This window comes from Phascolarctos cinereus, unplaced genomic scaffold, assembly GCF_003287225.1.
Source record: "Phascolarctos cinereus isolate Bilbo 61053 unplaced genomic scaffold, phaCin_HiC Scaffold_2;HRSCAF=192, whole genome shotgun sequence".
Lineage (NCBI taxonomy): Eukaryota > Metazoa > Chordata > Mammalia > Diprotodontia > Phascolarctidae > Phascolarctos > Phascolarctos cinereus.
In genome coordinates this window covers 93,871,920-93,885,782 of record NW_027555625.1, presented here as the reverse complement: position 1 = coordinate 93,885,782, position 13,863 = coordinate 93,871,920, and the positions used below count along the sequence as shown (strand labels likewise).

Genomic DNA, 13,863 nt, shown 5'->3' with positions numbered 1-13,863 from the left:
GCATACTGTAAGAACTCCATAAAAGAAATGTATGGTAGATTCTGATGAGGGGAGGGTTCTTTCCTGGTTCTCCTCCTACTGGTGGGGCCACTCTTTCTGCATTTCCTTTGCTGACTCATCATCCATATTATGTCCCCCAATTGTGGATGTTCCTCAAAGCTCTGTGCTATACTCCCTCTTCTCCCCTCTCTTCTCCCTATACTCTTTCTTGGTGAACTCTTTAGCTCCCATGGATTTAATTATTATCTCTACACAGCCGACTCCAAAATCGATATATCCAGCCCCAGTGTCTTTCCTGAGCTTCAGATCTGAATCACCCACTGCCTGGTTGACATTTCAAAGTGGATGTCCTGGAGACATCTCAAACTCAACATTTCCAAACATGAATTCATTATCTTTCTCACGAAGTGCCACCTTCCTAATCTCGGGTCCTTGAACTTATTTTTTTAAAAAGTGTTTCTAATAACTGTAGTTCAATGTAATTTATTTCCTTTTTAATCCTATGTATTTTATTTTATGAATTTAAAAAATGGTTCTAAGAAGGGGTCTATAGGTTTCACTAGATTGTCAAAGGAATTTGAAGCACAAAAAGGGTTAAGGACCCCTGTTCAACATGAAACGTTTTCTGATCCCTTCAATTGCTAATGCCCTCTTTTCCAAACCACCTCCTATTTAATGATGACTTTGTATTTATTCTCCTTGTCTTTAAACTACATATATGCAAATATGCTTATTACTGTCTTCTCCATTAGAATGCAAGCTTCTTAAACCTGGGAAGACTTATATGAACAAAAGTGAAGTGAACAGAACCAGGAGAATATTATACACAGGAACAGCAACAGTGTAATGATGAACACTGGTGAAAGACTTAGCTACTCTGATCAAGACAATGATCTTAAGACAATTCTGAAGAACTCATGATGAATAATGCTGTCTACCTCCAGAGACAGAACTGATAAACTCTGAGCACAAACAGAAGCATAATTTCTTTTCCACTTTATTTTTCTTGCTTTTTTCCCCCTACAAGCATGGCTGATACGGAAATATGTTTTGCATGATTTCACATGTAAATTGATATAATTTTTCGCCTTCTCAGTGAATGGGGGAGGGGAGAAAGGAGGGAGGGAATTTACAACTCAAAATTTAAAAATCAGAATGTTGAAAATAGGTATATAAATTGAATTTTTAAAAAATGTAAGTTTCTTGTCAGAAGGGATAGTTTCATTTTTTGTATTTGTATCCCCATACTTAGCACGTGTTAATAATAGCTGGCATCTATATGGCTCTTTAAGATTTGCAACGGGCTTTACATATATTATCTCATTTCCTCCTTACAACAACCCTGGGAGTTAAATGCTATTATTATCCACATTTTACAGATGCAGAAAAATAAAACCGAGACATTAAAATGATTTGCACCCAGGTTGAAAGGGCTAGCAAATGTCTGAGGCAGTACTGGATCTATGGGCTTAATGACTCCAAATCCACATGGGCCACAGCATCACCTGGTAGGTATACAGAAAGTGTTTAATAAATGTTTGCTGATGGGTGGATGGACAGAAAAGAAAGAGGGCCAGAGTGTAGGGAGAAAAGCCAAAGTCAAGGGCAAGGGACAGCTGATAGTGTGGATGCAGAAAGGGGATATTTGAAGACCTGAAGGCAAATGGCATTTCTTTTGCAATTTTACCAAGTGCCAGCCCTGATTTTGCTTAGGTTATTTAACTTTCTGCATTTCAGGGAACCCTGTCCTCTAGGGTTCTCCCAGGTTATAGTGTTTCTAGTATGAAAGATAAAAGATTAACTAGGTCTCTGTTTCCAGGCTCTCTGAGCATGGCTTTTGCTCATAGCTGAACAAATAAAAACTCACCTAATTTGGAATCCACCCAGGTCAGGCAGAGACAAAGCATCCTCATTACTTCCTCTCCAGCGTGGCCCAGCACAGGAGCTAAAGGTGAGTTACAAGCTAGATGACTGGGGTTAATGATTACCAGTCTTGGAATGACTGCATCATTCACTGGAGAGGGTTCCTGGCAAACCTGTGATTCCTTCTTCACCCACTGAAGGTCAGTAGTACTCCTCAGAGGAGGGCAAGAGGCTGGGGGAAATGAGTTCTAACTTCCTCTGGAGGGATGGTCAAATATTTAGACAATCAATTCTACCTGGCCCAAGTTATAGACATAGCAGGGCATCTTTCCAATGTTATTCCCAGAATGCACAGTACCTTAATAAATGTTTATTGATTGATTGATAGTATAATCCTTTCTTCCAGGCGAGTTTAGATAATTATTAATTATCCAATTATCTATGAGATTAGCAGGTAGTATATGTGTATGTGTGTATACACACACATACATATTATATATGCACATACATTTAACATATGGTGTGTCATATGTAATATAGACACATATATGTACATGTATAATATATTATGTATAATATAAAATATGTCTATTATCAATTACCTACTAATGTATTAGTATATTATTGTATTTATATCATTTATTTATATATTATTATATTTATATTATTCTATTGTATTGTATTAAATTATTATATTAACTAATATAATAATAGATACTCAACAGTAGGTACAATTTTGGGGGGCTTCCAAATGCATTATTATACACCATTTGGAATGAGATGTGAGGTTGGAGGGGGACAGAAAAGGGGAATGACAGATTGATCTTCCTAATTGTGGTTTAGTGGATAGTAGAAAGCGTAGTGGAAAGAGTCAAGAAGACTTGGTTTTAGTCTTGGGTCTATCAGAGGTGGCTCAATGGTTAGAGCACCGGCTCCAGAGTCAGAAAGACCTGAGTACAAATTTGACCTCAGACACTTACTAGCTTTGTGATTCTGGGCAAGTCACTTCACCCTGTTTGTCTCAGTTTCCTCAACTGTAAAATGGGGATAATAATAGTATCTTCCTCCCAGGGCTGGTGTGAGGATCAAAGGACATTTTATTTGTAAAGTGTAAGCACAGTGCTTGCTGCCACATAGTAGGAGCTATTCCTATTGTTCCTATTTTTAGAGGGATGATCAATAATCATGTATTATGCACCTACTATATTCACTGTACTTAGAAGTAAAAGGGAGCTTATATTCTGTTGAGAAGACACATATATTTTTGATAATTTGGTAATTTTGATAATTGAGAATTGTCTGAATTGATCTGTGTGCCTATATATACATGTGTTCTATATGTGTGCAGATACATATATACATGTGTGTTCTATATGTGCACATACATGTATCCACAAAGCATATATGCATTATGTGGGTATTCTGTATATATACGTACACATATGTATACAATAACAACAGTAGGTAACATTTATATGGCACCTACTGTGTGCTAGGCTCCGTGCTAAGTGTTTTATGAAGTGCTCTGTCCACTGCACCACCCAGCTGCCCCTATACCCACACAAGACACATCCAAAGCAAACCCAAGAGCTAGGCTTGGACGAGACTCTAGTGGGTAGAGTTGAGCAGAGGTGAAATCTCAAGAAAGGGAACACTGAATGGATCACAGAATTATGCGATGTCAGAGCTCAGAGACCTAAGAGACAGATCATCTAGTCTGACCCCCTTATGTTACAGATGAAAAAACCAGATTCAGACAGATGAAGCTAGGGTTGCAGATTCATTTCCACCTGAGGCTTCCCCTCCCCCCACCCCTCCCCCCAATCTTAATGTTTTGCAAAACACTCTCCCAGCCTATTAGATGTTTATATAAGTTCCCTGAAGACAAAGACTGTTTTTGTTTTGTCTTTGCATAGCCAGAGCCTAGTGTCTCACACAAAGCAACGTTTGTTGAATTGAATTATATAATTTCATACTGAGAAAGGGACCTTAGAACTTCACCGAACCAATAGCTAATGAATATGTTTTAGGCAAATCTAACTCAACAATAGGAGGCCAGAGGCCAGCAGACCTCCAGGGGTTCACAGACCTTGACACCTTCAGGAAGCCTAAAGCAAGTAGCTGAAAGGTAAGTCAGAATAGGTTAGCCTGGGGCCCAGAGAGGTAAAAAAGTGAAATGCCTTCTTTACCCAGGTTACCAAGGGCTAGGGTAGGACATCCAGAAGTCTGAAGACTAGGAGAAGAGGTGGAAGTGAGCAACCTTGGAAAGTCTGTGCAGTGTCTGTATCTGCAAAACGGGAATAATGATGCCTTCCCTCCCTCCCTTCTAATGTTCAGAACAACGGAGGCAATAGTGCTCTCGCTTCATATTTACGGAGGCAGCTAGGTGGCTCAGCAGATAGAGCACCGGGCCTAGAGTCAGGAAGACCCGAATGCAGATCTGACCTCAGATACTTACTAGCTATGTGACACTGGGCAAGTCACTTCTTAATCCAGTGGAGAAGGAAATGGCAAACCACTCCAGTATCTTTGCCAAGCAAACCCCATGGATGGTATTGCGGTACTACGTCCCAAGGGTCATGAAGAATTAGACATGACCAACATCATTATATTTACTGGCCAGGCCATACTTTGAGTATCATGCTTCGCTCTGAGAATCACATTTTAAAAGGAACAATAGTTGGAAAAGGGTGATGATGAAAGTGGTGCAAATCGTGTTACATATTTCGTTTCCTCAAGAAAATACTATAGAAATATAAGTGATCAGGACGGCATGTTTTTGTTGTCCAGTGGTGGGGTCAGAAGAGGGGGCATAAGAAGGAAGAAAGCATGAGGAAGTAAGGATTTGAGCATAGAAAAAATAAATAATGGTACTAAATGCTGAGCGTGCAAAATAATATATTAACCTGGAGACTTTCAAAGTTTAGATAAGACTCTTCTCTGCCCTCATGGACTTTGTAGCCTAGAACTATGGTTGATTGGGGGTGGGGCTGGAGTGGGGAGACAGAGAGGTAAAATCAGACAGCTGTAACAACTGTCAACAATTGTTCCTTATCCTCCTCTCAGGATATAGGTCTGTTTTTTTTTTAAAAGGCCGTTCTTTGACTCATTTTTTAAAGTCTTAATCATTGAATGGCCACTGCCTCAGTCAAACTGAGACCTGTTAAAGATCTTAGCTTGAAAAAGCCAACGTCCCCCACTGCATCCTGGGCCATCTCCAGTGTTTTTGATTCCTATCTGGCTACTGGACCCAGATGGCTCTGGAGGAGAAAGTGAGGCTAGTGACTTTGCACAGCCCTTCCTCACTTAAATCCAAAATGGCATCACTTTCCTGATGTCATGGTATTCTTCGAGAGCAAATGGCAAACAGCAAAGAAAGTGCCAATAGCTAGCTTCCTTTGATCCTGGTTAGTGAACTTTGTTTGTACTGGTGGGAAGACATCTGGGCTTGTTGGTGACAGAACATGGCCATGCAGTTATGGAGAGATTTAGAGCCAGAAGAAACCTAAGAGAATACCTACACGCACAAATTGTTTCTCTGATAGAAGGTAAGCTCTTTGAGGGCAGGGCCTAATTCATTTTCATCTTTGTGTCTGTACTGCCTACACACTGTAGGTGACATAAAAATTCTCCCAAGGATTCATTTATAGGTACTGTTGCAGATTATACTTATCAACACACAAAAACATTCTAATAACTGGTTTGTTATTTGGAAAATGGACCCACAATATATAAAAAGCAGGGTCCAGAGCAGTAGTTTTAGCAAAGTTATACAGATTTTTGTTTCATAGGTGGAATGGAAAGAATTTTACTGAGGGGAGAAGGGAGAGCTAAAGATTTACACATCAAAGAACAGATAGTGGAAGGGGGAAGATCCATATCAGATAAAATTACCCACTGGTTTGTAAGCAATAGGAGTCAAACTAACCATTAACTGTGAGAGCTATGCCTAGGTACTTAACATGCTCAGTCATAAGTAAATAGAGGTAATGAAGCTGAGCCAGAAATCTCTTATTACTAACCAATTAATCAGCTGAGCTAAAGTTTTGAGTGTCAGCTAAATTCTGCAGGCTCCAGCTAGTTTATCTGACTACTTTTTTTTTAACTTACTACTTCTTAAGGAAATGGCAATAAACTTTGTACAGAAAAAAGTCTCCTATGAAATAGGTGGTTAATAAATGTTTACTGTTTGATTTAATCTAACTCCTTCATTTTACAGAAGGGCATCTGGAGACCCAGAGTGTTTAAATGATTTGTCTAGTATCACACAGGTAGTAGTAAGTAGCACAGCTGGGATTTCAGTCCAAAGCCATTGCTCTTTCCTCAATTGTATGGATCAATTTTTCTTTCAGAAGGAGTAGGAGTAGGATACTGGAGAATGAATGAAAATGCATTTATTAAGCGATTACTCAATGCCAAGCTGGTGCCTGCAGTCAGGAAGAATTGAGTTCAAATCCAGTTTCAGATACTTACTTGTTGTGTGAGCCTGAGCAAGTCACTTAACCTTATTTGCCTCATTTTCCTCATCTGTAAAATGAGTTAGAGAAGGAAATGGCAAACAATGCCAGTGTCTTTGCAAAGAAAACCCCAAATGGGGTCACTAAGAGTCTGAAACAACTAATCAACAGCAACGCCAAGCACTGTGGCAAGCACTTTGGACCATGCAGGGTTTTTTTTTGTTGTTGTTTTTTGGTGAGGCAATTGAGTTTAAGTGACTTGCCCAGAGTCACAGAGCTAGTGAGTGTTATATGTCTGAGGCCAGATTTGAACCCAGGTCCTCCTGACTCCAGGGCCAGTGCTCTATCCACTACACCACCTAGCTGCCCTGTGATAAGCACTTTGGGATGCAAATACAAAAAAGCAAGACAATCCCTGACCTCAAGGAGTTTACATTCTAATATGGGACTGGACTGGGATGGCTCAGTGGATAAAACGCTGGGCCCGGAGTCAGGAAGACCTGAGTTCAAAGCTGGCCTCAGACATCTACTAGCTGTGCAATGCTGAGCAAGTCACTTAACCCTGTTAGCCTTTATCCACTGGGGTTCAAGAAAATGGCAAACCACTCCAGTATCTTTGCCATACTTCCCCATGGATAGTATGATTGGGGTTATGAAGAGTCGGACAGGACTGAACAACAAAAACAGGACAAAGCAGAGTGCCACAAGGAAATAGATTGACAGCAACTCTGGAGTTAAGATTCCAGAACTGGTGGGGTTGAAGAAGCAGTGGAAGAGATATCAATAAAGTTAGGATTGAAGAGATGCATAGATGGGGATTTTCCTGAAGCAGCCTCTGAGGGCGGCAGCATTAGTCACCAGTATATAAAAATATTACCAACAACAAATTTAATAGAATTCAACAAATATTTATTAATTGTCTAATATGTGCAGGGTACCATACTAAGTGCTGGGAATTTAAGGTTAAGGTTAAATGATATAATTCCTGCCTTCAAGGAACTTACATTATAGTACAGGATACTACATGGGCAAAGTGAACACATGGTGTCTACAAGTAATTTCAGGAGTGCTAACAAGAATTAGAAAAGGTCTTGTATAGGAGTAGGTGTTTCAATGATTTGAAGGCAGCTAGGGATTGTAAGAGTCAGAAATAAAACCATTTACCTACATAATTACAAAGGTGTTAATTATTTTGTTAAACAAATTTTTCCTTTATTACAATATCAATAGTTTTGCTGTTATGGTTTCAGTTGAGAAATTATTCTTCCATTTGGTTGTGTAATTAATTATTCATATTATTATAAAATTTATAATTTTAGAAACTGCTAAAAGTCCTGCAAACAACAACAAAACTTACTGCCATACCAACACAAAAACACAGAGTAGTGACCACTTTGTTGGGGAGATTGGACACGGATTCAAGGCGGACCAGAATTCTATTAGGTAACCTTGAAGGTCCTTTTCAACTCAATATAGAAAAATTCAATAAATAAATGTTATTTACATAGTCTTTTACCTGCACAATTTCATTTAATAATAACCAAAGTCCTGTGAGGTCAGAAGTACAGATATTTCCTTCATTTTACAGATAAAGTAACAGTGCTTAGCGAGGTTAAGTGATTTGTCTAAGGTCACAAACCTACTAAGGGGGCATAGTCTTCTGACTCTAAGCCTGAAAATTGGAAAATTCAATTTTCTACTTACCCCACACTAGGTTCCTAAGGCGCGAATAGAAAATAAGTATTAAGTTGACTCTGTGTAGTTTGGGACTTCTGTGTTTTACACTTTCTTTGTAACCCAAGGTCACACAGGTAACAAGGGGCAGAGCCTGGATTTCCTAGCGTGGGCATACTAGCACAGGCTTGGGTAGCACTCGATAATCGCAACAATGCATGAGTACCAAATGCATCTTTGTTCATTGATTGCAGTGGAGATGACAGAGGAGGGCAGGCTCAGGCTAAGAAAGAGCAGGTTATTTAAGTGAAGCATTCCCAGACCAGAATGATCATCGTGCGCGGAGTAAAGCTCTGTATTTCTCAACCAGCTGAGAAATACAGAGCTCTCTCCTGCCTACAGCGGAAACCGGCCGTTTTAAAACCACAGGGCCCCTAGCGAAACGGCAGACTGAATGAAGCTGCCCAATCGCATTCCCTGGGAAGACCACGTGCTCAGGTTGCAAGCACTCAGGTGCTCAGGTCCACGTAATTCCTGCGGAATTTTGCCGAAGGAAAACTCGGAGCAAGATGGCTCCCCTTAAGCTATAACTGATTGTCTTTATTGTTGTTGTTATTATTCTGAAGGTTTTGAAAACTCTCATCCCTTTCTTGAATTCTTTTGCTTTAAAATGCAAAATTGCATGAATGAACTAAAAAACCATCCCGATTCCTCCCCTGCCCGCCGCCCCCCCCCTCCACTTCTTCTAAAGTCCTCGGGAAAGGTTCCAACCCAGGCAGCTCCACCCAACTGCAGGAAGGAATCCCGAGCTAATTGGGAAATGGGGATTCCCCCTCCCCCAAGTCCAGCCCAATCCAGTCTAAACTGGCAACTTCCTGGGTTTCCCTTTTACTCACCACCCCATAATGTTGACTTACTTGCATCTAATGTCAATACACTTGTTAAATATACGTTTATCTTGACTGTGCTTGCATGACATCTGTATGGCCCTACACAATAGTATTGTCTGTCTCATAAGATTTACACCTGTGTGGTGCAGTGGAAAAGACCCCTGGAAAAAACCTGGGTTCGAACACAATCTCTGCCACTACCTGTGTGATCTAGGCAAATCGCCTAAAAACCCTGATTCAGTTTCATTCTCTGCAAAATGAAGTGGTTGTACCAGTTGACCTCTGAGATCCCTGCTAACTGCTATAGGAGAGGTTCTTAACTTGGGGTCCTTCAACATTTGAAAAATATTTTAACAACTTGCAATAAAATTGGTTTTCTTTGTAAGCCTGTGTATTTTATTTTATGCATTTAAAACCAGACTGCAAAAGACTTCCATGAAGGAAACGAATATTTATTAAGCACCTATGTGCCAAGCGCTTACAAATATCTTATTTGATCTTCACAAGGAAACATTTTTTCCTCTTAATACTATTTTATTTTTTCCAATTACATGTAAAGATTGTTTTTAACATTCACTTTCATAAGATTTTGAGTTCCAATTTTTCTTTCTTCCTCCTACGCTTTCCTCCCCCCTCCCCAAGACGGCATGCGATCTGATATAGTCTACACATCTACAATCTTATTAAACATATTTCCACATTAGTCATGTTGTGAAAGAAGAATCAGAACAAAAGGGAAAAACCACGAGAAAGAAAAAAAGAGAAAATAGTATGCTTCGATCTGCATTCAGACTCCATTGTCTTTTCTCTGGGTATGGATAGCATTTTCAGTCATGAGTCTTTTGGAATTGTCTTAGATGCTTGCATTATTGAAAAGAGTCAAGTCTATCAAACTTGCGCATCTCACAATGCTGCTGTTACTATTTACAATGTCGGGAAACGTTTATTAAACGCATATTATGTGCCAAACATTTTGCTATTATTATGCCCATTTTATAGTTAAAGAAACTGAGATTAAGTGACTTACCCAGCATCCCACAGCTAGTTATTAAGGTAGGATTTAAACTTAAGCCTTCCTGACTCCAGGTCCATTGCTCTTTCTACCGCACCACCCAGCTGCCACACACACACACACACACACACACACACACACACACACACACACACACACACACACACACACACAAGATAAGAAACACCCCTCCCCACACACACTCCCATCATAGAATTGAGATCCGGAAATGACTTTACAAATCATTTTACATTTGCATAGAGTTCTTTCAAATGATCTGTTTGATTTCTCGGCAGCCTTGGGAAGCTGGTAGAACAGGTATCATCCCCATTTGACAAATCAGCGAACTAAACCTCAGACCAGTGACGAAACCTGCCCAAAGACCTGTAGCAAATTAGTGGCCGGGCTAGGCCTGAAAAACCTGGTCTTGAGCTTCATGGTCCGGCTGTCTTGCCACTGAATCGCCCTCTTCTGGAATACAAACTCTGCCTTAGGTCCCAGAATTTCGGAATTGGAAGCCGTTTCAGCATCCCTCAAACTCCAACCATCCCTGAGAAAGAAACCCCACGACCACATGCCCGGGCACGTGATGAGCTGGCTTTTGCGTTGCAGACCCTTCAAAGAGAAATATTCTAAATCCCTTGGAACCAAACCATTCTGTTCTTTGGGCAGCTCTATGAAGATTATCCCGACTTCAAACCTCAACTTCCCTCTTTGTAACTTCGGCTGATAGTCTTCCTTCTGGGTCTAAGCAAAGCCCTCTTCCACATTACTGCCTTTCAAATGCCTGAAGCTCCTGATCATGTCCCTCCCTGTTTTCCAATCTCCAGTCTGGGCGAGGCTAGTTCTGATCTTCCTAGTGCTGTGGAGGAGAGGCAATCAGGATTTATTAGAGCACCTACTGTGTGCCAGGTACTGTGCTGAGCACTTTACAAATATGACTTCACTTGATCCTCATTAAGACCCTGGGAGGTAGGTGTGTTATTATCCCCATTTGAGGAAACATATAACATGGTCTCAAGACATTCCTTCCACCATCTTGATTGCTCTCTGGACATTTTTCAGCTTATCTAATAATAATAACAATATGAATAACTAGCATTTATATAGTACTTTACATGTTAAATAAAAATTTACATGTTATATAGTATTTTACAATTTCATTTCAGTTGATCCTCACAACCACTCTTTGAGGTAGGTACTATTATTATCCCCACTTTAGAGCTGAAATTAAATTACTTGCCCAGGGTCATACCAGTTAGTAAGTGTCTAAGATAAGATCTGAATTTAGGTCTTCCTGACTCCAGGCCCAGTGCTCTATATCCACTGTGCCACCAGCTGCCCTTAATGCCCTTCCTAGAATGTGGTGCTTGGAACCTAATGCAGTTCTTCTTGATGGGATAGAGTACAATGGGACTGTCCCTTTATTCTGAGGAGCTGTCCCATTCTTAAAGAAGCCCAAGATCACACCAGCTTTTTTTGCCCACTGTATCACACAATATGCTTTTTATTGAGTTTGAAGTACATCCAATTACTTGACTTTTCACTAGAAAATTATTGTGAATGATAATTTTAGGGAGAGCAAAAAAGTTTTGGGTACTGTTAAAATAATTTAAAAATATTGTTGACTTCCACTTTTCATACTTTTAAATTTCTTTTTTGTGATACTTTATAATATATATAATATGTAAGCCCAGTAATATGTACATGTGATTTATAAACAAATAAAGGTACATATATTGTGGGTGTGCTCAAACTTTTTTTTTAACTGATAAAGGTGCATGATCAAAAAGTTTGGAGACCCCTGTATAGAAAATGGTTAATCATTGGAGGTTTCTGAATAGGGGGATATTGTGGTTAAGGAACCAAGCATCTCAGGTCTAATCTGCTAATTACAGGTAATTGCCTCTCCTAGTGTTTCAATACAAAAATAGAACTTTGTTTTTCTTTTTTGACCTGCATTCAGTGTTTTCCTAGAGATTTAATGAAATGTGTTACCTACATCCTGACAGAGAGGAAATGATGGACTCAGAGCATAGAATGATACATAGTATTATTATTGAGGGGGGTATGGCCAATGCTAGAATTTGTTTTGCTTGACTATGTATTTTTGTCACAGAGGCTTGGGGCTTTTTATTATAAGTGGTACATATCCATAAGACAGGGCTAATGATATCCCATATTTGTTCTGTGCCAAAAACAGAGTAATTGATAAATTATTGAGTCTCCTTAAAAAAAAAATCATGCTTCAAAAGGTAAAGGAAGTTATTCTGATCCTAATTCTCCCCAACAAGGAGGAAGTAGTTAGTGAAGTAGAAATGATAGAAACTTTAGGAAGAAGAGATTACTCTACCTTAGAATTCTTAAAGAGAAGGAAAGGGTGCCTAGTCTGATGCATCCTTTGGGTCAGGGAGCATTGGGTTTCAAAGGGTTTGGAGAAAGTTAAGCAGGAGGTTCCATGACTCAAGATTCTATGGGGAAAGTCAGCTCAAGAGGATATGTTCTCAGAATGAAATTCTGAAGAGATACCACAAAGGATTCTAATGAGAAAGGAAAGTAAGAGGGGATATTGGGAAATATCTGATTTTTTTTAAAAGGCCAAATAATCCAACCATTCTGGAGAGCAATTTTGAACGATGCCCACAGAACTATAAAACTGTGCATACCCTTTAATCCAGCAATACCATTGCTGGGTCTATATCCCTAAGATATTTTTTTTTAAAGAAGGGGGAAGGACCTTCTTTTGTACAAAAGTATTTATAGTGGCTCTTTTTTGTGGTGCCTGAGAACTGGAAATCAAAGTGATGCCCATCATTTGGAGAATGTCGTAACAAGCTGTGATTTATGATTGTGATGGAATATTGAATATTGAATATTTCAGTATTCAAGCCAGATGATTTCAGAAAAACCTGAAAAGACTTACATCAACTAATGCAAAGTGAAGTGAGGAGAATCAGGAGAACATTGTACATAATAACAGCTGTACTATATAATGAAGAGTTGTGAATGACTTAGCCGTTCTCAACAATATGATGATCCAAGACTATCCTAAAGGACTCATGATGAGACATGCTATCTGCCTCCAGAGGAAGAATTGATAGTCTGAACACAGACTGAAGCACACTATTTTTTTTTGTTTTTATTTTCTTCCACAAAATGGCTAATATGGAAATATGTTTTATGTGATTGCACCTATGTCAGATTGCTTACCATCTTAAAGAGGGGGAAGTAGAAAGGGAAGGACAGGGAGGGATAGAATTTAGGACTCAAAACTTTTTTTTTAATGTTAAAAATTGCCTTAGCATGTAATTGAGGGGGGGAATAACATACTATTTTTTTAAAAGGCCATCAATATGCAAAATGAAATTAGCAGAACCAGGAAAGGAAAACATTGCATACAGCGTCAGTAATGTTGTGTGATGATCAACTATGAATGACTCAGCTCTTCTCAGCAGTACAATGATCCAAAAGAAGTACAAAGGACTCATGAAGGAAAATGCTCTCCACATGCAGATAAAGAACTGATGGATTCTGAATGCAGATCGAAGCATATTTTTTCACTTTTTTCTTTTTGTGGTTTTTTATTCCTTTTTATATGTTCCTTCTTTCACAACTGTGACTAATTTGGACATATGTTTTTTACATGATAGCACAGGTTTAACCTATATCAAATTGCCTACCATTTTCAGAAGAGGGAAAGGGAGGAAGGGAGGGAGAAGAATTTGGGACTCAAAAGCTTGTAAAAATGAATACTAAAAATTGTCTTGATAATTCTCACAAAAATAAAATACCATTAGAAAAAATATTTTTAAAAAAGTATTTTTTTTAAAAAAAGGTATTATTTAAACTGGAAAAAAAGCCACCAATAAAACTTTTTTTTAAAGAAGGAAAAGGGGGAAATAGGTCAGCTTTGTGGTCATGGTACTATGATAATGAATGATAGAAAGAAAGCTAAACTATTCAACTT

At 39.0% G+C, this 13,863-nt stretch overlaps 1 long non-coding RNA gene across 2 annotated transcripts; it reads left to right on the top strand.

Moving 5' to 3' along the window:
• Nucleotides 1-1,388: 1,388 nt before the first annotated feature.
• On the top strand, nucleotides 1,389-13,640 carry LOC110218538 (uncharacterized). Of its 2 annotated transcripts, none has more exons than XR_002327341.2 (3): nucleotides 1,389-1,508; nucleotides 1,888-1,951; nucleotides 10,193-13,640. It is a non-coding gene; the product is annotated as an uncharacterized LOC110218538 (long non-coding RNA). The 2 variants fall into 2 exon arrangements; XR_002327340.2 differs by having other exon boundaries at nucleotides 1,820-1,951.
• The last annotated feature ends 223 nt before the right edge of the window (nucleotides 13,641-13,863 follow it).